The following is a 27,135-nucleotide window of genomic DNA, read 5'->3' on the forward strand; positions in this document are numbered from 1 at the left end:
TGGACTTAATCCTGGGGTCTGTGTGGACTTAATCCTGGGGTCTGTGTGGACATAATCCTGGGGTCTGTGTGGACATAATCCTGGGGTCTGTGTGGACATAATCTTGGGGTCTGTGTGGACATAATCCTGGGGTCTGTGTGGACATAATCTTGGGGTCTGTGTGGACATAATCCTGGGGTCTGTGTGGACATAATCCTGGGGTCTGTGTGGACATAATCTTGGGGTCTGTGTGGACATAATCCTGGGGTCTGTGTGGACATAATCCTGGGGTCTGTGTGGACATAATCCTGGGGTCTGTGTGGACATAATCCTGGGGTCTGTGTGGACATAATCTTGGGGTCTGTGTGGACATAATCCTGGGGTCTGTGTGGACATAATCCTGGGGTCTGTGTGGACATAATCCTGGGGTCTGTGTGGACATAATCCTGGGGTCTGTGTGGACATAATCCTGGGGTCTGTGTGGACATAATCCTGGGGTCTGTGTGGGGACATACATTATTATATGGGAGTCTGTGGTGACTATAATGGGGCTGTGTGGGGACATATTTGTGGGGCTGTGGGGTCTATACTGGGGCTGTGTGGGGACATCATATCATATCATATGGGGGTCTGTGGGGACTGTGGATGTATGACTTTGTTGCACACACTGTCAGCTTATCCCATGCATTTACTATTCCTACAGTATACTCCATGTGTTCATATTTTATCCACAGTCTGGACCTTCGCTATTGATTATTTTTGGCTTTACTATTGTCTCTTGATTGTACCTTGTACTACACCCTATGTCTACTTTTATATTCAATAAAGGTTATGTTTTACCTTAAGCAGCGTCTACTACCACTTTTTTACATACTATCCTTGGGTCTTGATTATCCATTTTTCATGTTTTTTTGCAACTTTTTGAAATTCAGCTCAGTGGAACTTTGGTTAACGAGAACAATCCATTCTGGGACTGTGCTTGTTAACCAAGTTACTCGTTCAACAAAGCAAGATTTCCCATAGGAAATCATTGCAATGCAGACAATTCGTTCCACAACTTGTTAAATCTCCAATCCTTGTCCCTTATTGTGCCTGCTGGATCTTGTAGGTCGCAGGTACGGGCTGTGTATCGGGTAACCAAGGCGTCCGATGCGGGACCTTCAGCTCCCAGCGTGCTGACGTCAAAGGCAGGAGCCGCTTGCCTCTGATTGGCCAGCGCGCTGCCTTTGAGTAGCGCCTGACAGGGGAAGTTCCTCCCTCGTCGCCGATGGTTACCGTATACACATCCTGGAGCGGCGAACTACAAGAACCATGAGGCCGACGATGGAACGGAAGGTAAGGTGAGCATAATGTGTACCTTCCGTTCCATCGCTGGCCTCCTGGGTCTTGTAGTCCGCAGGTACAGCATGTGTATCGGCAAGCATCGCGACGAGGGAGGACCTTCCCCTGTCAGCCGCTACTCAAAGGCAGCGCGCTGGCCAATCAGAGGCAAGCGGCTCCTGCCTTTGACGTCAGTGCGCTGGGAGCGGAAGGTCCTGTATCAGTCGCCATGGTTACAGATACATGCAAGTTCCAGGAGGCCGGCGAGGGAACGGAAGGTAAGGTGAGCATAATATGTGTGCGTGCGTGTGTGTGTGTTTGTGCGTGCTTGTGTGTGTTTGTGTGGACTGCAAGAGCGGGTTAGAGCGCGGTGGATGTACGGAACCGGAAGTGTGTGCAGTGAGTATTTTGTTCGTAGAGCGAAGCTTGCTCGTAAATCGAGTTACAAGTTTACAGAAAGCTTTGCTTGTTAGGCGAAATACTCGCTAACTGGGTTACTCGTTAAGCGAGGTTCCACTGTAAATTGGATTTGCCCTTATTGTTATAATATCATCTTTCATTCCCTTTGTTCGCAGTACTCCGGCATTTAAAAATAATGTATATACAGCAGTCTCAGTATCATCTATATCATGAATGTACAGCAGTCTACTATATATACATTATATACTGTAGGTGATAGGCCTAAGCCCACGGCATGAAAATCGGACAGCGTGGAATGCGATAAACCATCACATTCCACTCGGACCAATATTAGCCTGTGTGTCAGCGCACATGAGCGATTATTTTCTCAACCCTAATCGGACCGAGAAAACAGTCGCAGCATACTGCGTGTGTAATGCGAGACTCTATTCAAGTATATGGGGTGAGAGAAAGATCACACTGCACTCGCGGTACACCGGTGTACCGCGGGTGCAGTGCGAGAATGGCAATAGCCGGCTACTGAGGAGAGAGGGAGATAAATCCCTCCCTCTCCTCCACCGAGCCGGCCCTCCCCTCTGCAGCACTGGCCCGCCCCTCCTCAGTGCGCATGATAGGACCTCAGTCGCAGGGACACTCACATGACACTCGGCTCCCTCTGTACTGCCAGCGCGAGCCGAGTGTCATGCGAGGATCGCATTAGTCCCCGTGTGACCCCGGCCATACTGCGACTGCTGTTTGTACATTATAGGGATGTTAATGTGACTGCTAACAGTATCTTGCGTACATACTATACTGTATATGACACAGTTGCAGTATCACCTGTATAATGTATATACAGCGGTCACAGTATCAAGTACATAATCTATATACAGCAGCCTATATACATTATACAGGTAATTCTGCAACTGAATGTCACGACTGGGCGGAATGACGCCCAGCGTGAAGCGCAAGGGAAGGTAAGAAACTGTTTTTTTGTTTTTTTTGCTTGAACATGCCCTGAGCCATCAACTGCAAATTATTGTCCTTTTTGGTCGTAATCTCCCTGTTCTCTTCAGATCATCGGTTCTCATTTATGTTTGCATTAAAGTAGGAGAACTTCACTCCCAGTCTTTTATGCTTCCCACCTGGACAGATTGATATTCCTGAAGTGTACAAGTGCATCACAATAAATTAAAATATCCTCAAAAAGTAAATTTATTTAAGTACGGTAATTCAATACAAAAAGGGAAGCGCATATATTATATAGAGTCATTACACACAGAGGGATCTATTCCTATATATTATATAGAGTCATTACACACAGAGGGATCTATTCCTATATATTATATAGTCATTACACACAGAGGGATCTATTCCTATATATTATATAGAGTCATTACACACAGAGGGATCTATTCCTATATATAATATAGAGTCATTACACACATAGGGATCTATTCCTATATATTATATAGAGTCATTACACACAGAGGGATCTATTCCTATATATTATAGAGTCATTACACACAGAGGGATCTATTCCTATATATTATAGAGTCATTACACACAGAGGGATCTATTCCTATATATTGTATAGAGTCATTACACACAGAGGGATCTATTCCTATATATTATAGAGTCATTACACACAGAGGGATCTATTCCTATATATTATATAGAGTCATTACGCACAGAGGGATCTATTCCTATATATTATATAGAGTTATTACACACAGAGGGATCTATTTCAAGTGTTTATTTCTGTTAATGTTGATGATTATGGCTTACAGACAATGAAAACCCAAAAATCATTATCTCAGAAAATTAGAATATTATACAAGACCAACTAAAAAAATGATTTTAAACTCAGAAATGTTGGCGCCTACTGAAAGGTCTGTACAGTAAATGCCTCAATACTTGGTTGAGGCTCCTTTTTGCATGAATTACTGCATCAATGCGGCGTGGCCTGGAGGTGATGAGTCTGTGGCACTGCTGAGGTGTTATGGAAGCCCAGGTTGCTTTGATAGGAGCCTTCAGCTCGTCTGCATTGTTGGGTCTGGTGTCTCTCATCTTCATCTTGACAATACCCCATAGATTCTCTATGGGGTTTAGGTCAGGTGCGTTTTCTGGCCAATCAAGCACAGTGATACTGTGGTTAGTAAACCAGGTATTGGTACTTTTGGCAGAGTGGACAGGTGCAAAGTCCTGCTGGAAAATGAAATTTCCATCTCCAAAAAGCTTGTTGGCAGAGGGAAGCATGAAGTGCTCTAAAATGTCCTGGTAGATGGCTGCGCTGACTTTGGTCTTGATAAAACAGTGGAGCTACACCAGCAGATGACATGGCTCCCCAAACCATCACTGATTGTGGAGACTTCACACCAGACCTCAGCAGCTTGGATTGTGGTCTCTCCACTCTCCCGCCAGACTCTGGGACCACGATTTCCAAATGAAATGCAAAATTTACTTTCATCTTAAGATACCTTGGACCACTGAGCAACAGTCCAGTTCCTTTTCTCCTTGGCCCAGGTAAGACGATTCTGGCTTTGTCTATTTGTCACGAGTGGCTTGACACAGGGAATGTGACACTTGTAGCCCATATCCTTGATACGTCTGTGTGTGAGGGTTCTTGAAGCACTGACTCCAGAAGCAGTCCACTCCTTGTGAATCTCCCCCACATTTTTGAATGGCCTTTTCTTAAAGGGAAACTGTCAGCAGAAATTTCGCAATAAACCTAAAAAATTCCCCCTCTGCAGCTCCTGTGTTGCATTCTAGAAAGGTTCCTGTTGTTATTGTGCCCCCTTTGAGACCTAAATAAATACTTTATAAAGTCTTACCTTTTTGTATGCAAATTTTTTTAATGGTCACGGGGGCGGACTGTCTTGCGTCCGCTATTCACCTCCTGCCGCTTTACGCCGTCCCCTATTGCTCATTTCCATACATGAGGACGCCGCCCAGTGGCACTATCTCGCGCCTGCGGTAATAGGTGACATGGGTTCATATGGCCAGCGCTAACGCATAACGGTGGAGGCAGAGGGAAAAGCGCGGGCACGAGATTATGGGCAGGTACTTGGATGACGCTGCTGATGACAATCACAGCGCCGCCCATAATCTCGCGCCTGCGCAATCACCTCACCAGCGGTCACGCTTTACACATTGCTGTCCCGCGATAGTGCCACTGGGCATGCGTGAGACCTCGCGAGCACTTGGCAGCGTCCTCATGTATGGAAATGAGCAATGGGGGACGGCGTAAAGCGGCAGGAAGCGAATAACGGACGCAAGACAGCCCGCCCCTGTGACCATAAAAAAACATTTGTATACAAGGTAAGACTTTATAAAGTATTTATTTAGGTCTCTCATGGGGCACAATAGCAACAGGAACCTTTCTAGAATGCAACACAGGAGCTGCAGAAGGGGACTCTTTTAGGTTTATTGCGAAATTTCTGCTTAACAGTCCTATCAAGGCTGCGGTTATCCCGGTTGCTTGTGCACCTATTTCTACCTCACTTTTTCCTTCCTCTCAACTGTCCATTAATATGCTTGGATACAGCACTCTGTGAACAGCCAGCTTCTTTATCAATGATCTTTTGTGGCACACCCTCCTTGTGGAGTGTGTCAATGACTGCCTTTTGGACATCTGTCAAGTCAGCAGTCTTCCCCATGATTGTGTAGCCTACTGAACCAGACTAAGGGACTATTTTAAACACTTAGGAAGCCATTGCAGTTTTTTTGTGGTAATTATTCTAATTTTCTGAGATAATGACTTTATGACATTTTGGTTTTGAATTAGTGAAATAAATTATCTTTTTGATGATATTCTAATTCACTGAGATGCACTTGTATTATGTAAATTAGGTTATTTGTTTTTTTATTGCATTTTTTGTGTGCGTTTTTTTACATGTGATTTTATTGCGTTGTTGACTCTGCGTTTTTTGTCCCTTGTTGATATTTCATACTTTAAACCCTTAGTAACCAAGCTAATTTTGACTTTAACCCCTTTACCCACGAGCCTGTTTTCACCTTCATGACCAGGTCATTTTTTTCAATTCTGACCAGTGTTACTAAATGTTTTTTTCTATTCTATTAAAATTCTATACACTAAAAATACAGATGCAACTTATGTGCAAAAATTAGGGGAGACAGATATTATTGTAATTTGGCCACTTTTTTTTTACACACAATAGATTTTGCTACGGTCACATAATCTACTTAAAATGCTTATTATTTATTTGATCATAGGAAAAAAAATATTATTATCCCACAATATATTTCAGAGCAGAGGTCTGATGTAGTTTAATTTAGAGTAATATAATGACAATTTATACATACAGAAAACCACAGTGGATCTGTAATATTCCAATTGGAGAGATAGATAAATAATTCAATTTAAAAGGATAACTTACATGTTACAAAGTGGAACAGATAACGGTAAATGTCTGTCTTACCCAGCCCCAATGCACGTTTCGTAGTAAGCATCTTCAGGAGAGTGTGTCACACGAGCCCCAAACAGTCGTTTTCTACCACATGTAGGGTATCAGTGTACTCGGGAGAAATTGTGCAACAAATTTTATGGTGCAGATTTGCCTTTTAGCATTGTGAAAAAAAATTGGGGGATAAAACAGCATTTTTGGGGGAGAAATGCGACATTTTTATTTTCATGGCTCAACTTTACAAAATTTTGTGAAGCACCTGGGGGTCAAAATGCTCACCACACATCTACATAAATTCCTTGAGAAGTCTAGTTTCCAAAATGGGGTCAGTTGTGGGGGGGTTTCAACTGTTAAGCACATCAGGGGCTCTCCAAACGTGACATGGAGTTAGCTAATGATTCCAGACAATTTTGCATTTCAAAAGTCATCTGGCGTTCCTTCCCTTTCAAGCCCTTCTGTACTCCCAAACAGTAGTTTTCCTCCACATATGAGATACCAGCATACTCAGGAGAAATTGCACAACAAATTGTATCGTGCCTTTTCTCTTCCTATCCTAATAAAAATGCAAACTTTGGGGCTCAAGTAACATTTTGGTGGAAAAGGTCTTGTGATGCACCTGAAGGATTATTACATTTCCTGGATGTGCCTTTCAGCAGTTTGAGGGGCAGAGTTTTTAGAATGGTGTCACTTTTGGGTATTCTCTGTCAGTTAAGGCTGCTTTACACGCTTCAATTTCTCGTGCGATCACACCCGCCCCCATCGTTTGTGCGGCACGGGCAATTTCTTGCCCGTGTCGCACAAAGTCGTAACCCCCCGTCACACATACTTACCTTCCAAACGACCTCGCTGTGGGCGGCGAACATCCACTTCCTGAAGGGGGAGGGACATTTGGCATCACAACGACGTCACACAGCGGCTGGCCAATAGAAGCGGAGGGGCGGAGATGAGCGGGACGTAAACATCCCGCCCACCTCCTTCCTTCCACATTGCCAGCGGCCGCAGGTAAGCTGCAGTTCATCGTTCCCGGGGTGTCACACGGACTGATGTGTGCTGCCTCGGGAACGACGAACAACCGCTGCGCAGAAGGACATTCGATTTTTTTGCAAATGAGCGACGTGTCAACAAGCAACGATAAGGTGAGTATTTTTGCTCGTTCACAGTCGCTCATTTGTGTTACACGCTACGATATGTCAAACAAGGCTGGATGTGCGTCACTAACGACGTGACCCTGACGACATATCGTTTGATAAATCGTAGCGTGTAACGTGCCCTTTAGTCTCAAAGTCACTTTATATGTGGTGTGGTCCCTAAAATAATGGTTTTACAAATTTTGTTGGAAAAATGAGAATTTGCTGATAAACTTTTTACCCTTCTAACTTCCTAACAAAAAAAAATGGTGTTGATTTGTGATGATCGAGTGTGGTTTCTGCATGAATCCTTGAAAAACAAAATACTGGCAGTGGGGGCACAAAGAGGGAAAAGTATGTTTCAGTAGTTTATGGGCACCATATTACTGATTCATACATCACAGTCATTATGTGGCCATGTGTATGAGCCCCTAGAACCATAGTCATCTCCCATAACATGTAATTGCTGCACTTCTACTGTCAATCTGTCATGTAAATCCTCTTCTGTGAGCAATGTGTGTAATATCATGAGGGCACTTTACCTTCTCTGTGCTAATAGACAAGAAAACTGTAAAATAATTGTTTCCATATGTTAATAAAACATCTTCCTCAGGAATAAGAGAAAAGCTTTGACACAGGTGAAATTTTAATTACCAATTCTTTTTAGAATCAGCAGAAAATCAGTAGAACATCTGGTTATCACTAATTCTCCAAAGTCAGGAAAACACAATGCCAATGTAAAACAGCTGACCGATTAGAGATAATGAGTGCGCCGCTGATTACATTTATATACCCAGAATAATGAGAACTTCATTGCGCCAGCTGCCAAATCACAGACGCTTCAAAGGAATAGTTGGAAGGAAGGTTTGCTAATATTAAGTGTAAAGGGGGCTTTACACACTACGACATCGCTAATGCGAACTCGTTGGGGTCACGGAATTGGTGACGCACATCCGGCCGCATTAGCGATGCCGTTGCGTGTGACACCTATGAGCGATTTTGCATCGTTGCAAAAACATGCAAAATCGCTCATGGGTGACATGGGGGTCCATTCTCAAAAATCGTTACTGCAGCAGTAACGAGGTTGTTCGTCGTTCCTGCGGCAGCACACATCGCTCCGTGTGACGCCGCAGGAACGAGGAAGCTCTCCTTACCTGCCTCCCGGCCGCTATGCGGAGGGAAGGAGGTGGGCGGGAAGTTACGTCCCGCTCATCTCCGCCCCTCCGCTTCTATTGGGCGGCGGTTCAGTGACGCAGCTGTGACGTCGCTGTGACGCTGAACGAACCGCCCCCTTAGAAAGGAGGCGGATCGCCGGTCACAGCGACATCGCCGGGCAGGTAAGTATGTGTGACATGTCTGGGCGATGTTGTGCTGCACGGGCAGCGATTTGCCCGTGTCGCACAACAAATGGGGGCGAGTACCCACGCTAACGATATCAGTACCGATATCGCAGCGTGTAAAGTAGCCTTTAGTGTCATTTTATTAAACAATTTATATATTACAGCCACTGCATACTGTTTATGATCAGTGGGGGTCCGTGTCATGAGATCATCACCACTCTGTCAAAACACCTCAAGGCTCCTGGATGAACAGTGCTCAGGTGAATGGGATTAATAGTAAAGGGGGCTTTACACGCTACGATATCGTTAATGTTTTATCGTCGGGGTCACGTTGTTAGTGACGCACATCCGGCGTCATTAACGATATCGCAGCGTGTGACACTTACCAGCAACCTTAAGCGACCTCAAAAATGGTGAAAATCGTTCACCATGGAGAGGTCGTACCAAAACCAAAAATCGTTAATGGTTGTTTATCGATGTTGTTCGTCGCTCCTGCGGCAGCACACATCGCTGTGTGTGACACCACAGGAGCGAGGAACGTCTCCTTACCTGCCGCCAGCCGCAATGCGGAAGGAAGTAGGTGGGCGGGATTTTACATCCCGCTCATCTCCGCCCCTCCGCTTTGATTGGTCGGCCGCTTAGTGACGTCGCTGTGATGCTCCCTTGAGGGAGGGATTGTTCGGCAGTCACAGCGCCGACGCCGACCAGGTAAGTGCGTGTGACGCTGCCGTAGCGATAATGTTCACTGCGGCAGTGATCACACGAAATCGCATACACGACGGGGGCGGGTGCTTTTGCCTACGATATCGCTAGCAATTGCTAGCGATATCGTAGTGTATAAAAGCCCGCTTAAGTCTATGGAACTGTACAAAGCTTTGTGAGAATGAATGTGCACATCTATAGTCTTTCTATTGTGCCCGTACACCACTCTATGTGTCAAAAGAGACAGAAAATCCGAGTTTTTCTAGTGCAAATAGACATCATTTATTATGAAAAAAGTGACAAATTTCGGTAAAAAATGTTAAAATAGTTGAAACACTATAATCAATCCGGGAGATGTTAAAATATTGTACAAAATAGAAAAATCTCCATCAATATTTGCAGAACATATAGGATATGAGATAAAACCAGACCACAGGGTTAAACACAATATTTCAATCCTAATAATGGCAATGCCAATTGTGAGTTCTCGTACATCAAGGCATATATATAATTCTGAGAAATCCCCTTGGTCTGTATAAGTATAATACAGCTAATTATACAAAGATGAAGGACATAAGGGCCCAATATGTGTTTCCATGACAAGGGTTAAATCCCAATTGATATAGCTAGGTCCGCACAGTCCATAGAACATTTGTTCCCTGCGAGGCTGGTATCATACCCTTTTTGTGCCAGCAAGGACTTCAGGAGATGATGAAGGGTCACAGTCGGTATAACCAGATGATCCAGATGTTAATAGGCCCCCGAACATACGTTTCGATTTTTGGAATGTTGAATCTTCCTCAAAGGACGAGGTGCCATCCTCTGAGGAACATCTCCCTGATTGATTATGGTCTTTCAACTATTTTAACAATTTTTACCGAAATTCGTCACCTTTTTCATAATAAATGTTGTCTATTTGCACTAGAAAAACTCGTATTTTCTGTCCCTTTTGAATCATGATTATCAGTTTGTGATAACCGTGGAGTCCTCAGAAATATTGGACCCCCGGGAACTTATCTAGTATGGTTATATGGAACCTTTTTCTAGTACCACTCTGTGTGCGCAGCTAAAGCAAGAGGTGCGGATTTCAGAGCAATATATCCTCTATTTCATGGGGGTCATCGGATCCAAAGCCCCTCAGTCAGAAACAATGTGCAGTTGCAGATTCAGGTTATTGAACAGGTTGAAAGACCATGGAGAGGGGGTAATCATATAAAAGTTCTCAAACTTAGAGAATCATTTACACTTCAGACCTTGACCCCTAAGGGTCTTAATAGGGAACTCTACTTTCCTGTACATTAACTTCTAACTATTGTTTTGTTTATTTTTAGATTCTCTGATGTCAGAATCGTCTTGTGGTAAGTGTATCAGTCTTTCATTCTCTGTGGTTGGTTCTTTTCTCCTATTTCCATCCCTCACATTACCAGCTTTCTTTGCACATACTTGCCTTCAAAATTTGATGCCTTTACCGTATTCATTCATTTTAGTTTCTTTGTTCACGGGGATGATATATGTTGCGTTTAACACATTATAGTATATAGATCCTTATCATTGATTTGACAAGATGAGGCTTCTTTTTTTTTTACATTTTTTATTTAACAGCAAACATGAAAACATTCCAATCTGACAAGTTGCATATTACAACCGGTGTAAGCCAAGTTGACATCAATAGTACTGTTGCATATGAAGGTAACAACACCATGACCTTTCCATGTTAACCCATTTTTCAACATAACAAAGGAATGTCAGATTTGACAGAAAAGCAGAAAAAAGAAAACAAAGATCTAGCATAAAGGTAGCAGGCAGAGATAGGGGAAAGGAGCACAGAAGGAGAGAGGCTGGGGAAAGGATGAGACAAATAGGGGAAAAGACACAAAGCAGGGATCAATCTGAGAATCGCCAGGTCCTGGATTAAAAAAGACCCCCCGACCAGGGGAGAGTACATTAAAAGGGTGAAATGTATTCTTCAGCTGGAACAGGGAGTGTATGAAAGAAGGGGGAATGTTAAAATGTTTGAGAAGCTGTGGTCTCCTTGGCTGCAATGCAAATAAGACGAGTGATGGACCAGTAAACTGGTCTGGGACGGGGATAGCCGTCTGAGACCTCTGATGTGTGTGTTTTGTTCTATTTGTGTTACTAGTTGTTCCTCCTGCACAACGGGATGGTTCTATACTGCAGTTGGAGGGTATTCTAAGTGTGTACTAAATGGGATGTAGTATCGGGGAGAAGTGTTGCTGCTGGGGTGGGGGAGGGGGCGGGAGGGGGAGTTAAAGGGGTAATAGATGTGATAATCTTAATTTGGATGCCGATTTGTTATTCTGTTGTATGTACTCTGTTTTAATAAAAAAAGTATCTGATTTAAAAAAAAAAAAAAGGGATCAATCTGAGGCAGGACCAATGTCCGTCTCAGGGCCCCGGGGGACTTGCCCTCAGTCGGGGGGTATCCAAGAGCTGTAATCATTGGAATATTTAAACTCGATCCAATTATACCATGTTTTGTAAAAGGTATCATATCTGTCATGTAGCGACGCCGACAAGTCCTCCATGTACATCAGGTCATTTACTCTACTCGCCCACGTTGATAACCTCAGGTGAGTTGAAGACCTCCACCCCAAAGGGATACACGACCTGGCCGCCATCACTAAGAAACTCAACAGAGATCCTTTGTACAAACGGACAGAGGACTCAGGGAGTTGAAGCAAGAACAGCTCCGGTCCCAAGGTCTGCGTAGATCCAGTCACCTGCCTGATCACATCCCCTACTCCCTCCCAAAACCGCTGTAACACCAGCCATGTCCAAAAAATATGTAAGACGTCTCTCTCCCCCACCCCACACCTCCAGCACTGAGAATCTACAGCAGGATACATTCTGTGGAGTTTTGTTATGACCCTATACCAATGAGAAAGACATAAGATTAGGCTTCTGTTTAATATGATATACATATCATACTGCCTACATATGATTCCTGTATGTGTGGTATCACGGTGACTTATATTCTATATAAATCAGGATATATGTTACTGTTAGCATATCCTAGGACTGTTGTATACATGTCATTACAGTGACTAATATACGCCCCCTTTATGGTATGTCCTACGTGTGATGGCCGCCTCCTTTTCTACACACACCCTTGCTTCTGTTATAACATATAGACTCGCCTTTTACTACCTGTCATGATGACTTCTGGTCATGATGACGAGTTAAGCGTGACATGACCACCCCAATAAAATCTCCGCCATCTACACTATCAGCGTCATCATGACATGACCACCACATTGAGCACACGCCCCTTTATGTCATATGACCGCTGTATAAGAGCTAACACGCCTATTTTCCATTTTGGCAACGTGCTCTTATCGACAAGTCCCCAGCCCAGATGAAGCATACAATGTCACACTGACCACCAGCACAGGAAGTGTTTCCTGTACAGTATAGGATATTTAAATCCCTCTGGCTGAGATACATGTGCCACAGCATCGCCGCTGGAGTGCTTGCCTTTTACCTCCTCTGCTTCTCATGCAAGTATGACACTTTCATTATCTTCTATTCAACATGCTTTTTACTACTTATAATAATAATAATCTTTATTTCTGGGGGGGCGTGGCCTGGTCATGGAGGGATAAAGAAGTGCTGTACACTAGCTCCTCAGCCGACGCAGGGAAATACCATATAAGAGCAACACTCCAGGACCCCTAAAGACACGGATGGGCAATAGAAGGAAGAAGGAGGACCCCCAGCTCACCTCATCCCGCTCCAGCACCCCAGACCAGAGCATTCGGAGGTATATGGTGCGGACACAGTCTGCAGGGCCCGCTTCCATCATGGCCGACACTGCGGTATCAACCAGAAGCAGCCGCGCGTCCTGCAGAGAGATGGCGGCGGCTGCAGAGAGGGAGGAAGCCGTACAGGAGGTGCGGGCGGTGGAGGCATCGGAGACGGTGGAGGCAACCCGGGGAGCGGTGAGTGCCGGCCAGCCCAGGGGTGGTGGAGTAGCCAGGGCGGCCGCGCTGGAGACCCAAAATGGCGTTGTGACGCCGGAGCCCGGCAGACAGGGAAGCAGTGGGGGAGGGCACCGAGTGAGGCCCGAGGAGAAGCGGGCAGAATGTGCAGAAGCAGATGGGGCCACAGAAGGACACAGTACAGAACAGGCAGCAGGCTCTCAAGCCCAGGCACCATCTCTGTTGCAGCCAAATAAGATGACAGCTACCTCCTCAGCCCCTGATAAACCCCCAAATACTGACATGCCACATATAATCAGTCAGGAAGGGGTGCAAGGGGACCAAGATATCAGTCAGCTATGGCGGACCATTGGGGAGCTGAGTTCCCATATTAAAAACATCCCCACAAAAAAGGACATGGAGCAGTATATATCCAGACTGGAGAACTCATACAAGGCTGAACTTTCTGGGGTTAAAGATGAAGTACAACAGTTGGGAGAAAGAGTCACAACAGCAGAGTCCACAGTTTAGGCTCTGACAGTAAAGGCAGCAGAACAGGAGGCTGGATATGCATCTCATAATATACAACTGAAATAGATCAAAAAAGGGCCACTTAGCAATTAAAATGGCAACAACTCGAACAATGAATAAAAACCAAGAGGAAAGAGTCTTTCAGTTTGCCAAATAAATGTACCCACACAAGCCATATTATGAAAATGTAAATTCATTTATTATAAATGCTGTAGGGAAAACAATTATAGGCATACATACATAAATATAGGACTAAGGGAATTGGTGCTGGAGGGGAAACCCCACGTGTCCCAAGCATTCATTCAGGAGAACAAGTCTCTACTGAGTAACGGCAGACATACCATAATTAGTAACGCCAGGCAGACAAGGCTCAAAAGAGTAGATGCGGCCAAAGGGACCAAACAAATAGTAACCAAAGGCTTGGTCCTATATTTATGTATGTATGCCCATAATTGTTTTCCCTACAGCATTTATAATAAATGAATTTACATTTTCATAATATGGCTTGTGTGGGTACATTTGTTATTTGGCAAACTGAAAGACTCTTTCCTCTTGGTTTTTATTCATAATATACAACTGCAGTATTTGGCAGAAATGCTAGATGATGCAGAAAACAGAAACCGGCGAAATAATATTAGAGTACGCGGCATTCCTGAGTCGGTTGAGCACGCAGCCTTGGAAGGGACTCTATGCCACATTTTCAATGACATACTGCAAGTACCCAAAGACTCTCCTCTGGAGCTGGACAGGGCTCATAGAGCACTGGGCCCTAAAGCAATGGATCCAGAGTTCCCCAGAGACGTCATTTGCAAAGTACATAAGTATAAGTTGAAAGATAACATCATGGCCCAAGCACGGAAACTTGACAATATATCCTTTAGAGGACAAAAGATTCTGATTCTACCTGACCTGTCCAAGTGGACTCTTCAGAAGAGAAAGGCTCTGAGACCCTTATTGGACATATTACGCCAACGGAATATACAATACACTTGGGGCTTTCCATTCCGCCTGAGAGTCCGGAGGGCAGAAAGGATGCACATCCTCAGTCACCCAGGGGGCATACCAGAGTTCACTGCAGCCCTCCAAATTCCTTCAGTGACAATTCGGGACTGGCCATTTCTTCCTCCGGGGGCTCCCGGAGGGGTTCCACCTAGAGATGCCCCTCAGAGGAGGCGAAGAGAGGCGCCTATGGATTTCGGTTGAATATGGAGTCTCGCTGAACGGGAAAAGAGACTTTGAATTGTTCTAAAGATAGTATACAATTAGGACAATATGGTTGAAGTATGGAAGATGGCTTAATGTTAAAGTTACAGTTATAGTGATATTGAAAAAGAGGTTTGGATTTGAAAGGGGAATAAGGGTAGAAGATAGCAGAAAAGGGGCAATGATTTGGTATGGAGGAGTCAGAGAGGTACATAGAATAGTGACATAGTACTACATGTTGGACCAAGTTTCAATTTATTCATAGATTAACATAGTTAATATACAGATAATATAGAGGGGAAATATATGATCAGAAAGATGATGCAGATCTGCGCCGGCGGGGAGCAACTCTCCCTGGAAAGACTACCGCACTAAAGGGGGTACTATACCGTGCTGGACAAGGTATAGTTAGATACAGCCTCCCCCATCAAAGTAGGTGGGTTGGAACACCAGGATATAGTTACTGGTGTCGTACTCCAACACCACCTTTCCATACTTGGGAACAAGTTTTGTTGTGTTTTTTTTGTGGTTTTTTTTTGTTTCTCTTCTTCTTCTTCTTCTCTTCTTCTTCTTTATTTCTATCTCAACTTACTATTCTTTTTGCTAATCTTGGGGTTTCCTATACCCTTACTATAAATCTCTCAAATCTCATCTGACCCAACCCCTTGCTGATAGCTTCCCCGTCCATACGTGTCCTTCCCTTGTTCGTCTAACGGCCAGAAATAGACATGGCGGAACTAAAATTTGGATCTTTCAACACAAAGGGCTTTAATACGCCACAAAAAAGGACTCAAATACTAGCTGAAATGCATAAACAGAAAGTTCATATATTGCTCCTTCAAGAAACACATTTCAAAGTGGGACATATCCCAAACTTAAGAGACCGCAATTATGTGTCATGGTTCCACAGCGCCAACACTGAATCTCGGTCAAGGGGGGTATCGCTGGCCATACACAGAAATCTGCCTCATTCAATTATAGACACGAAACAGGACGCAGAAGGCAGATACATTATAGTCAAGCTACGGATATATGACACAGTATATACGGTGGCAGGATGGTATGCCCCTAATACGGGGCAGACACAGACATGCAGGGCCTTTCTAAAGGTTTTATCCGAGTTCGCAGAGGGAATAATGATTCTGGGGGGAGATTTTAATTTGTCTTTGAATCCCTTGGTAGATACCTCGGCTGGAAGGAGCAACATCTCCACAAAAAGATTGACCTCTTTGAAACGAGACATACATCAGATGCACCTTAATGACGTGTGGCGCAGCATGCATCCTACGGGTAGGGATTATACCTTTTATTCCACCCCACATGACTCGTATAGTCGCATAGATCTATTCTTAGTGAGTCAGTGTGTCTTGGCTTGGAGACCGAATCCCACGATTGGTAGTATAGTTTGGTCCGATCACGCCCCTGTCTTTTTGGCATTTACCCCTCCAGATGGAAGGAAACGGGAGTGGACATGGAGACTCAATGATAATTTACTCAAAGATGAAATTTGTATGAATGACATTAGGGAGACGGTCGGGGTCTTCATGTCCTCTCACGAAACGGACCCCACTTCGTTGCCAATGCTGTGGGAGGCGTTTAAGTGTGTCATAAGAGGGGTGCTGATAAAGCATGGGGCGCGCACCAAAAAAATAAGGAATATTCGCATAAAAGAATTGCTGGACGGGATTCATAAGTTGGAAACAGCACACAAAAATAAACAGTTGAGAGGAACACTAGCAGAACTCACAAAATGCAGAGAGAAACTTAGGACAGTACTGAATGAAAGGTTTCTCAGATACCGGAACCATTATAAACGCTTCCTCTATCAGCATTCTAATAAATGCGGTAGATCCTTGTCCAACCTTTTGCACCCCCGTAATCTCACCACATTGATACCTAGCCTGCGGAGACGGGGAGGAGGGGAAGTAAGCAATCCGGCGGAGGTCTTGGAAGAATTGAGGGGCTTTTATTCAGAATTGTATAACATTCAAGGGAGGTTCTCTGGCATGTCGTCACAAGCTTTGACTGAGCGTATAAAGGGGTACATGATAGACACGGCTTTGCCACCTCTGAAAAATGAGGAAGTGCAACAATTGGAAAACCGATTCACAGAGGAGGAGGTGGGAGAGGTAATTAGGAATACTCCAAAGGGGAAGAGTCCGGGGCCGGACGGATTCTCTCCTACATTTTATAAAACATTTGGGGAATTGCTTACCCCATTTCTGACTAAGGTTTTCAATGCAATCTCAGAGGAGACTCCCTTTGCGGCTCAGTCACTGGAGGCACATGTCACGGTCCTTCCGAAACCTGGCAAAGACCCCATGATAGTGTCTAATTACAGACCAATATCTTTACTCAATGTAGATATAAAGTTATACTCCAAGATCCTAGCTAACAGGCTGGCTCCCCTTCTCCCCTCCATCATTGATACAGACCAAGTAGGATTCATACAGGGTAGGGAGGCGCGAGATAACGTCAACAAAACTTTACTGCTTATAGCCCACGCCAAAAGCACGAATCAACCCCTGGGAATATTATCAGTGGACGCAGAAAAAGCGTTTGATCGAGTGCAGTGGGATTTTTTAAGGGCGGCTTTAATACAGATAGGGTTAGGCCCTGGCTTTTTGAACAAAGTATTGGCACTTTATACTTGTCCATCGGCAAGGATAAAGGCAAACGGCTTCTTATCAAAGCCGATACAAATCAGAAATGGAACAAGGCAGGGGTGCCCTCTTTCTCCGCTGTTATATGTAATTACAATGGAGCATCTTGCCAACGCGATTAGGAGAAACCCCAATGTGCATGGTATAGATGTAGGGGGGAAAACGTACAAGACGGCATTATATGCGGATGACTTGTTGATATACGTGTCTCAGCCACACATCTTTCCCCTCTTTGATAGCGGAGTTCGAGAGATTTGGGGATTTAAGTAATTTCAAAGTTAACGGCTCAAAAACAGAAGCTTTAAATATCACACTGCAGCCCCATGAGGTATCACTAGCCCAAAGTAACTTCCCATTTAAATGGCAATCCCAGACTCTGAAATATCTAGGCATCAATGTACCAGCAGATTTGGAATTACTGTATTCCAAGAACTATTTACCGCTATTGACACGAACAATTAAAGAGCTTAGGTCATACCATAAAAAACCCTTGTCCTGGTTTGGCCGTATAAACACATTTAAAATGGATATCCTCCCACGGTTTTTATATATATTTCAGGCAGTTCCGCTTCTTCCCCCCGCCGGGTTCTTTCGGACACTTAGGTCTGCGCTTTCTCAGTTTGTATGGGGCCACTCTAGGGCTAGAATAAAATACCACACACTCACTAGACATATCACTGTAGGGGGCGCAGGACTACCAGATGTGCGCAGATATCATGGGGTGGCACTGATGGTCCGAATGTTTGACTGGCATTTTAACGACCAGAATAAGAAATGGGTCAAACTTGAACAGGAAAGCTCATCAATTCCACTGAGGTATCTACCATGGGTGGGATCAAGGGAGGGGGTGAGACCTGATGCGACGAGTCTCTTTATTAAGGCTACACTGAGGACATGGGACAAGGTTAAACAGAATGGCGGAATGGTGGGCTGCCCTTTTCTCCTCGCTCCTATCATATCCAACCCAGATTTTCCTCCGGGAGTCGTCGGACGGACTAAATTTCTAAGATGGGAAGCACAACAAGATGGTAGGATATATCATGCCCTTAGGGGGTCTAAGTTGAGATCCTTTGAGGATATGCAAAATATGGAACCTCCCCAGAAATTATCCTGGATAGAATATAGACAACTATATTCATTCGTGAACTCTAAGATACGAGGAATAGACGGAATATCAGAGGGCTTGGCCCTACCTTTTGAAAAATTATTTATGCAGGACGCTATACCCACTCATCTGATGTCACTTATATATAAGATGATTGGACAGGCAGATCCCTCTGCGGGCTCGGATCCCTCATACATGACCAAGTGGGAAGAAGAAATGGAAACGACATTCACAGATGCAGAAAAACAGAAAGCTTACATATTTACACATAAAATGTCAATTGCAGGATACACCAAGGAGAAAAATTATAAGATCCTAACAAGATGGTATCAGTATCCGGTGAGACTACACAGAATTTTTCCTTCTGTATCTGAGATGTGCTGGCGCTGTGGAACACTAAAGGGTACAATGATACATATATGGTGGGATTGTGATAAATTGAAGCCTTTCTGGGAGGCAATTTTCCAAACATATACAAAAATAACAGGAAAGGGATCAGTACGGACCCCACAAATAGCCTTGTTGTCAATGCTCCCCGGTTCAATTAAAGCCCAAAAGGGGGATTTACTGCGGTTCTGTCTAGCGGCAGCAAGAGCAGTGATTCCAAGACATTGGAGAACGCAGGAGGCCCCGTCATTAAGGGAATGGATGCAGGAATTTGATCACATCCACCATATGGAGGAATTAATGGCAGAGGCAGAGGGACATACTGAAAGATATCTGAGAATTTGGACACCATGGATAACATTCAAAAGTTCAGACGAGTACCATACGGTATTTTGAGGCACAGCAGGTGCAGTATAAACAGAGTCAGAAGAAAGGCAATGATAGGACTCGCGTGTGGCCCCCCTCCCAGCCCCCCCAATCCCGAATAGATACCCCCTTTCTTACTTCTTGTCTCTCAGCTTTCCTTTCTACTTCATTCTTGTCCACCTATATCTTTTCTATGATCACCTATGAAGGTTTTTATTATTTTTTAATTGTACGGATAAAATTATAACGAATTGAGATAGGCTAAGGTTCAAGGTTATTTGGGAAGGTGGGATACCAAAATACAGACAGCAGTCTGGAGCTCATGGGATAGAAAGGGAGGAACGTAAGATTGGTAACAGTGAAGGACCCGAAGTCATTACCAGAAATATAATTTAGAACTGTTATTCAAAATGTGGTATCATTTGCAATGATCCTTCCATAACCTTGATTGTTTGTACGTTATTCTATGTTTCTTTATTTTTCTTTTCTACTCAATAAAGAAAGATTATACATAATCTTTATTTCTATAGCGCCAACATGTTCCACAGCGCTTTACATTTCAGAGGTTCATATACAAACAAACATTCATAAGTAACAGAGAAGATACAATAATTAAAGCAAAACTAAAGATGACCCTGCTTGTAAGAGCTTACAATCTACAATGGGGTGAGGTGGGGTGACAAAGGTTCAATTGCTTATTTAAAACGACAGTCCAGCCATCTCGAAGAAATGGAGGATAAATAAAGGCTGCATGAGCCGGTCACCAGCCAATTTTTGCAATGCTTTTGACGGAGAATTACCGTATTTTTCGCTTTATAAGACGCACTTTTCCTCCCCAAATTTTGGGAGGAAAATGGGGGGTGCGTCTTATAAAGCGGTAGCGGGGGGGGGGTCCTGTCTGAGGCGATCGGGCGGGTGCCTGTGGCTGCATGCAAGCGCCCGGGTACCTGTACTTGCATGCAGCGGCAGCCGGGTACCCGTGGCTGTGTACGGGCGGCAGCGGGTGCTGTGTGGGGTCGGCAGCCAGGTACCTGTGCTTGCATGCGGTGGCAGACGGGTACCCATGGCTGTGTGCGGGCGGCAGCCGGGTGCTGTGTGCGAGCGGCAGTCGGGTGCCCGTGCAGGTACTCGACTGCCGCCCTCACACAGTCACCCATCTGCCGCCCGCACACAGCCATGGGTACCCGGCTGCCACCGCACGCAAGCACAGGTACCCGGCGGCTTGTACGCAGAGTGGGCGGGCAGCCTGCTGGCTGCCACTCTGTGCATGCGGGGCGGGCGGCTGTGCAGCTTACCAGTTGTCCGCGGTCCCACTTTCAAATGATGGCGCCGGTGGAGCTCTTGGATGAGAGCTCCATCTGCGCACGCGCTGCTCCGGGAGTCAGCGCGTGCGCAGATGGAGCCCTTGGATGAGAGCTCCATCTGCGCATGCGTCGCTCCGGGCGCCATTACTTGAATCGGGACCGCGGACACACTCCACCACTGAGCCGTCGCCGCCGCTCCCACTACTGAGCCGCCGCCGCCGCTGCCACCACTGAACCGGGACCGCGGACACACGCCACCACTGAGCAGTCCCTGCCGCTGCCACCACTGAGCAGTTGCCGCCGCTCCCACCACTGAGCCGCCGCTGCCACCACTGAACCGGGACCGCGGACACACGCCACCACTGAGCAGTCCCTGCCGCTGCCACCACTGAGCAGTCCCTGCCGCTGCCACCACTGAGCAGTTGCCGCCGCCGCTGCCACCACTGAACCGGGACCGCGGACACACGCCACCACTGAGCAGTCCCTGCCGCTGCCACCACTGAGCAGTTACCGCCGCTCCCACCACTGAGCCGTCGCCGCCACTCCCACCACTGAGCCGTCGCCGCCGCTGCCACCACTGAACCGGGACCGCGGACACACTCCACCACTGAGCAGTCCCTGCCACCACTGAGCAGTCGCCGCCGCCGCTGCCACCACTGAACCGGGACCGCGGACACTCACTGCACCGGCCTGCTGCACGGCTCACACGCCACGGCTGCTGCCGCCACCACGGACCCCACGGATCCTGCCACCGCGGACGCCACCGCGCCTGCAACCACGGCACCTGCAACCACGGACCCCGCTGCCACTGACCTGCCGCGCCTGCCAGCACAACCTGTGCCTCCTGTGACCCCGCTTCACCACCACTGCTGCCCCCCTCCGGTAAGAGAACACCGGAGTATAAGACGGACCCCATTTTTCTTTTTTTTACCTTTTTTATGTCTAAGTTTGGGGTGCGTCTTATATTCCGGTGCGTCTTATAAAGCGAAAAATACGGTATGTTCTGAGAAATAGTGGAGGGGATATGTATGTATTGACTTTGATTAGGGAGTGTGACAGCCCACCGTAAAAAAATGTGTTTTTATGGAGTGTCTGAAGCTGTTTAAGTTGTGAATCGTCCTAGTTTCTTGGGATAGAGCATTCCAGAGGATTGGTGCAGCTTGGGAGAAGTCTTGGAGCTAGGAGTGGGAGGTTCACATTAATGTGAATGTTAGTCGAAAGTCGTTTGTGGAGCGTAGAGAACGGGTGGGGTGATAGACAGAGATGAGGGTAAAGACGTAGGGGGGTGCCACAGTGTGGAGAGCTTTGTGAGCCAGAACAAGAAATTTAAATTGGATCCTATGATGTATGGGCAGCCAGTGCAAGGACTGAAACAGAGTGGAAGTGTGCCGCCCCAGCAGCGGATCGAACCGCTCGGATCCGGGGGGTGGTGATCGTTCGTGGCTGGAGGGTCTCCGGACTCCGGGGCTTAGGGGCCACACTCTAAAGTGAAAGGGGGTATTTACAGGGGAGTTATAGTTCGTGACACGACCCGTGGTGTGCGGTAACCGGGAGTACCACCGCTGCCGTTAGGAGTACCTGTGGTGATGAAGTGGGGCAGCAAGATGTTGTTGCCCTTAAAGGATAGGGGCAGGCCCCGGGACTCTGGATGAAGCTATGGGGTGCCGTGAAAGGGGGGGGTCACTCAGGTACTCACTCAGCAAATAAGCAGACTCTGACAACCGGGTAAACCAAGTCTCTGGGTACCGCTGCTTCTCAAAGGGGAGCTGGTCCAGGTCCCATCCCCTGCAATGCTGCCTGGTGATCTGTGACCTGCCTCCTCGCACAAAGTTTAGATTCTCCGTAGTGGCCCAGTAGCTTGAAACTTGCCGGGCCCCGCTCCCCACTGTGGCTAAGTGAGGGAGCCTGCTCTCAGGGCTCACGCTTGGGATTTTCTTGGACCATTTGTTTGGCAGGCCCTATCCCCCTTGTTGCGCTAGTGTCACAATTCTGGAGCTAGTGGGAACAGTCCATAAAGGCTCCGTTCTCCGCAGGTTAATTGCCGGGTTGCCGGAAGCTTCTCCCCGACCTAGGGTCCGTGTACCCCGCCTTGCCTTCGGTCCCAGACCGGTGATAGGACCAGGCTGCTGACCGTCCTCTTTGACAGGTCCTAGGCACCTAGCCTCAATCCCCTGCGACCGGGGGTCCGACTCCTCTAGGTCCAGACCACCGTCTGCAACCTAGTCAGCTTCCCCTGGGAGCCACTACTCCCAGCTTCCTCTGAGCTCCTCTCAGCTCGAGGGCTACCACACTTCTCCTTTTCCACTTCTCTTCTACACTCCTCACCTCCCCTACCTGACCCCTAGGTGGGCGACCCTATTCCGCTTAAGCCGTCCACTGGTGTGCCTGGTGGGTGTGGTGCAGGGTGTATCTAGGATTTAATTTGCTGTTGGAGGCAGCACTGCAAGATGGGGACCCAGAACCATGAGGGATTTGAATACTGCACGGGAAGGGCAGTTTGTGTGGTACCCTGTGACGACCTGAATACTCCAGAGGCGTCACCGAAGCGTCCGAGTAATGATTAGCCACCTAGGTGACCCTGGCTGCTGCATTAAGGATGGAATGGAGAGGAGATAGTCTAGTGAGGAGGCCAATTAATAGAGAATTACAGTAATCAAGGCGGGAGTGGATCAGGGCCGAGGATTTATGTTATTTCCATAGTGAGAAAGGGACGAATGCTAGAGATGTTCTTCAGGTGCAGACGAAAAGAGTGGGTGAGAGATTGTATATAGGAGGTAAAGGAAAGATCGGTTTGAAGTAGAACACCCAGACAGCGAGGGGTTATCGTGGTGCCGCACACAGAGAGAGAGAGATGTCAGGTTTAAGGAGGTTTAGGGACTATTTGAAAATTTATCTATTCATTTCTTTCTCTAATAGTTGAGCCACTGCACTATAGCACATTTCTGTTATATTCGTTTCCTCAATCACTTTATCCAGGTATTTGTCTTCTCATTGATGTTCATAACACTTGGCGTTTTTTCATTTTCATGTTGGCCGCCTCACCATGAGAGGGTTCTGTATATGTGAGTGTACATAATAACTTTATTCATAGAGAATTTGTCTTTCTTGATCTCTGGTGCTGCTGCTATATACTGTATATTGAAAGACTAACATGTACTTTGTACTACTGATGAATGTGACATTAATTTAATTTAAAATATTCTGTATAATCAAAAATATTCTGAATAATCAGGATTATAAGTATATACAATTTTGTTTGTTTATGTATCATCCGCACAATGGTTTTTTTTTATTTTTCTTTATCTATGAAACGTCACTTTTTGACACTTTTTTCAAAACTTATTAATGCCAATTAATTTTCTTGTGAGCTTCAGGGGCGCCCCTGAGGCTTCAGTCGCCACAGAGTATTGCACCCAAATTTGGGTGTAATGCTAAACCCGGTTCCTGAGGAGGTCAGTCCCGGTTTCACCACTTACACACTCAAATACACACCAGGTTGTCCCTGCTCCCACTGAGGACTGGGCTAGGGTAGAGTAATAAAGGGGTCGCAAACAGAGTGGCATTTACAGGATGCCCTCAAAGAGGAGCCCCAGTCCCACTAGCTTAGGACCTGGGAGGGAGGAGGAGCAGCCAGCAGGGGGAGTCAGGAGCCAACACAACAGAGAGTTCTCCAGCAGGAGAGCAAAATGAGCAGACGTGCCTCATAGATGCTCCGGTAGGAAGGAGGAAGAGTTGACATGGTTGTGGTGGGGAGAGTGCATCTGCTCACCTCGGAACCGGTGCCACACAGGGTGGCAGGAGCCTAGGGAAAATCATACTTCACGTTGGTTTTCCAGAATCTGCCTGGACGGGGAAAATTTCAAGCCTCCCTGTCCACACAGCACCCAACAGCACAGTGCCAGAGAGGATCCGGGGCCTCGCATCAAGCCGGACCCCATATTGGGACCGCGGCGCCTGCATATATGGACAAGAGTACTACTCGTGAAAACCCAGGTCCCCAAGTAGCTTCAAACCACGGGATCCACTGACAGACGCTATAAGGAGGAAACCCATGGAACACCAAACCGGACTGATCTCTAAAGGGATTCGGGTTCGACGGAGCCCATTATAGCAAGTGACCGATATTACCTGGGTGAGCGGCACAGCACAAAAGTGTGAAACGACCTGGAACCGCAGCCATAGACTTTGTCTCTTTATTACCGGTAGTGCTGCTCCGCACTTCGGCGCCCGCCATTACACCTCCCCTCATCACCCTCCCCGAGGCCCGCTCCACCTGGGGGGAGTGATACCATCCTTAGCTGCTACTGTGCCGCCCCTGCAGCGGATCGAACCGCTCGGATCCGTGTGATGATCTGTGGCTCGAGGGTCTCTGGACCCGGGGGCTTGGGGCCACTTCTAAACGTAAAAGGGAGGAAGTTATTTACAGGGGAGGTATAGTTCGTGACACCACCCGTGGTGTATGGTAATGAAGGGATGCTACCGATGGGAGTACCCGGGGTGATGGCATGGGGCAGCAAGGTGTCGTTGCCCTCCACAGGCAGGGGAAGGCCCCGGAACTCGGTGGGATGCCGTGGGGTGCAGGGATCACTAAGGTACTCTCTCAGTCAATAAGCAGACAGTGACAACTGGGTAAACCAAATCTCGGGGTATCTCTGCCGCTTGAGGGGAGCTCGTCCGAGTCCCGTCCCCTACAGTGTTGCCTGGTGATCCGTGACCTGCCTCCTGGCACTAAGATTACCTTCAACGTAGTGGCCCAGTAGTCTGAAACTTGCTGGGCCCCGCTCCCCACTGTGGCTAAGTGTGAGAGCCTGCTCTCAGGGCTCACGCTTGGGATTTTCCCTAACCCTAATGCTGCTGACCACCCTCCTTGACAGGTCCAGGCACCTAGCCGCAATCCCCTGCGACCAGGGGTCCGACTCCTCTAGGTCCAGACCACCATATGCAACCTAGACAGCTTCTCTTGGGAGCCACCACTCCCAACCTCCTCTCACTCACTCCTCTCTTACTTCACTCTGACTACACTACTCACTTCCCCTCCCTGACCCCCCAGGAGGCGACTCTATTCCACTCAAGCCGTCCACTGGTGTGCCTGGTGGGTGGGGTGCAGGGTGTATCTAGGATTTGATTTGCTGTTAGAGGCAACACCATAAGATAGGAACCCAGAATCATGAGGGACTTGGAATACTGCACGGGAAGGGCAGCTTGTGCAGTACCCTGTGACGACCTGATAGTCCAGGGGCGTCACACTACTACCATCCGCCCCGGAGGACACCGACAGCAGCCGCGGCCGATTCCCTAGGCGGCCCGTGACCACGACTGTTAACGGCCCGGCGATGAGTAGGTTAATGCACCTGCCCCATGGGGTGCTACACTTCCACGTCAATAAACTGTTGTCATGTGATAACATTTTGAGAGTGTGGTGGACTTTCTAAATTTTGCATCTGGTTTTAATCCGGGCTATCAGTTTTCGTTACACACTCTGCAGCCTTACCGAGGATGTAGATTGTGAGCCGTAATGGTGTTGGTCATGATGTCTCTAAAGTGTTGTTGAATTAATGGTGTTATCTAAATTTGTAAAATCAATTTATTATCCTCTAGCCAATTCACATAACCATTTGTCCTATAGTCATTGCCTCTGTATTTGCTTTTGTACCAAAGCCTGAAAGACTGCATTGTGTCATGTGTGCTGACTGGACCATTGACTATAATGACATTGGTAGAGTTACCGTTCTTTCTTGGACATAATTTGTGTCTACAGCAAACCATTTGACATAGTCGATGATAACAATGCATCAATTTATAATCCAAACGTCGAATATATCTTCATGAATCAAGTAAAAAATGTTTAATGCTGCTTCCCATATCTATTTAATAGATTTGTATATGTTTGGCTGGTTGCTTGTGCAACCATTCTGCCACAATTGTATTGAGCTGCTATGTTTCCTTGCATTTCACATAGTTAGATACCTACATATAGCAGATAAATATAAATATATATATATATATATATATATATACGGTATATATATATATATATATATATATATATATATATATATATATATATATATATATATATTTATTTATTTATTTTTTATTTATTCATTTTTTTTAAATGCCATGTCTCATATAGTAGGAACAAGGATCCTTGAAAAATGAGCAATGTCAATTCAGGTAAGTACAAACTTGATTAAAGGGAACCTGTCACCAGATTTTTTATGTATAAACTAAAACTACCAACTTCCGCCTGTGCTATATTGTATAAAGGTTTATTTTATCCCCTGACTCCCCCTGTATACTCCCCAAATACTTTTTGAAAATCACCCGCACTGTATATAAATCGG

Source organism: Anomaloglossus baeobatrachus, chromosome 4 (genome assembly GCF_048569485.1).
Source record: "Anomaloglossus baeobatrachus isolate aAnoBae1 chromosome 4, aAnoBae1.hap1, whole genome shotgun sequence".
Lineage (NCBI taxonomy): Eukaryota > Metazoa > Chordata > Amphibia > Anura > Aromobatidae > Anomaloglossus > Anomaloglossus baeobatrachus.